Source organism: Talpa occidentalis, unplaced genomic scaffold, assembly GCF_014898055.3.
Source record: "Talpa occidentalis isolate TD23 unplaced genomic scaffold, MPIMG_talOcc4v2.1 talOcc4.10, whole genome shotgun sequence".
Lineage (NCBI taxonomy): Eukaryota > Metazoa > Chordata > Mammalia > Eulipotyphla > Talpidae > Talpa > Talpa occidentalis.
The window spans coordinates 62,482,485-62,484,883 of record NW_023600993.1 but is presented as its reverse complement, the minus strand read 5'-3'; positions in this window follow the sequence as shown (position 1 = coordinate 62,484,883).

Sequence of the window (2,399 nt, the reverse complement as noted above, 5' to 3'; positions counted from 1 at the left end):
GCACACATGGAGGCATAAGATGTGACCATTTTTGTTTGGTTGTGTGACAAATAGAGCCATTCAAGAATACCAGATTGCCATAGGCAGGCAGTAGGAGCAAATTCAGTTTTAAGGACAAGTAAGTCCCAGGGTGACGTATAGTCAATTTGGGAGAACTTAGCTTCAGAAAGTCTCTGTTCAACCAGATGTAGCTTTGAAAGGGCCTCGGCCGTTAAAGTCCGAGGGGATTTAGGATTAGGATCTCCTTGCAAATTTCAAAAAGAGGGTGTAAATCACCAGTAGTAATCTTAAGATAAGGACGAATCCAGTTAATATTTCCAAGCAATTTTTCAAAGTCATTTAACGTGGAAAGTTTATCAAGACGGATTTGGAGATTTTGAGTCATGATAAAATCATCATGAATAGTTTTCCCCAAATAGTTAAGTGGGCGGTCACGCTGAATCTTGTCAGGAGCAATGACAAGAGCAAAGGAGGTAAGATCAGAAATTAAGCGTTGTAAAATTGACTCCACACCTTCTTTAGAGGGGTGGCTTAGAAGAATGTCATCCATGTAATGAATAATATAGGCATCAGGAAACTTTTCCCTAGTAGCTTGTAAAGCCTGATCAACAAATTTTTGGCATAGAGTAGGGGAATTTTTCATGCCTTGAGGCAGTACTTTCCATTGAAATCGTTGCCATGGTTGGTTGAAATTAGCAGATGGGACACTAAAAGCAAACCGGGGAAAATCATCGGGGTGAAGTTTATTAGTGAAAAAACAGACCTGCAGATCAATAAGTATAATATGATTTTGTTTTGGGACAGCTACAGGGGAAGGGAGACCTGGTTGAAGGGCTCCCATGTCATGCATAGTGTCATTAATTGAGCGGAGGTCCTGACGAAGCCTCCATTTTCCTGATTTGTTTTTAATTACAAAGACAGGAGTATTCCATGGGCTATTAGAGGGATCTAAATGACCTTTTTGTAATTGGTCAGTGACAATGTCATATATAGCCTGGAATTTTTCAGATGTAAGGGGCCATTGAGGTATCCAGACAGGATTATCATTTTTCCAGGAAATTTTGTCAGCAAATAAATTTTCCACAATGGCCCCTAAGAAAAAGCCTGTTCATCAATTAGATCAGGAGCGGTGAGGGTTAGCCCCATGGATTCCATTATGTCACGGCCCCATAGTGAAAAGGGTAAGGAAGGAATTCCATATGGTTGAAAAAAACCAACATGTCCAGTCATTTGCCAATATAAAAGCTGAGAGCATGGAGCTACATTGTCTGCCATGCCTAAACCAATTAAAGTAGATGAGGAATAAGTAATCGGCCATGATGAGGGCCAGTCTTTACCAGCTATGCATGACCTGTCAGCACCAGTATCTAATAATCCCGTGAAGGGGTGTCTATTAACATATATGGTCTGTAAAGGTCTTTATTTTGTAATGGGCTGCGTCCAAGCTACGACCTCAGTGGAACCAAAACCACCGTCTTCTCGTTTGTCTTTTAAAATAGGGTTTGGAAGTTTAATATAATTAAAAAGTAGAATTTGAGCTATTCTTTGAACTTTATGAATTTGAATAGTTTCCTTTAACGGACGGATCATAACTTTGACTCGACCCGTAAAGTCTGCATCTATAATATCAGAAAAAGCCTCAAAATTCTTTTTGTAATTCGAACTGCGACCAATTATTAGTCCAACCGAGCCATCCGGCAGCGGTCCCTTTAAGTAGGTTTCAACTAATTGTACACCGTCTCCGGAAGATAATAAAACATCCTTGATAGTATCTAGATCCAAACCAGCACTTCCCGGGGTGCCCCGGGGGAGGTCATGAACTGACACTTGGGGAGGGGAATTGGGCTGAGGGATTGTTGATGAGACCCTCCTTCTTTTAAGGGGCTGAGGGCTTGCCCCTCTGGAAGTTTTTTGAGTCATTTGACTGATTAGAAGTAGGGGTTAATTTATAACCAACTTTTTGCCATTTAGAACGGCATTCGTTGGCCGAATGATTGCCTTTTTTGCAACGAGGGCATGGGGTTGAGGGAATAGGACGTTTAAAGTCAGCAATTACTTGGGCTTTGTTTGGGCAATTATTGCAGGCGTGGCCTGACTGGCCATAGTTGAAACATGTAACCTGTTTGATTTGCCGCCCATGAGGCATTGATTGAACAAAAGCGGCGAAAGGTTGTCCTTTCATTGCTGCAGCATATGCAATGCCTTGTACAACCGCTGGGGAAGCATCTAAACTGACTTTAATGTAATTTTGAAGCGTACCAGTTTTTCTTATGGGTGTAATTAATTCTTTACAAAGGGAATTAGCATTTTCCCATGCAAGTTGTTTAAACAACAAATCTCGTGCTCCGGAGGATGGAAGAACCTTGTAAGGAGAGTGCACCCCCTGTAAGCCAGGGACA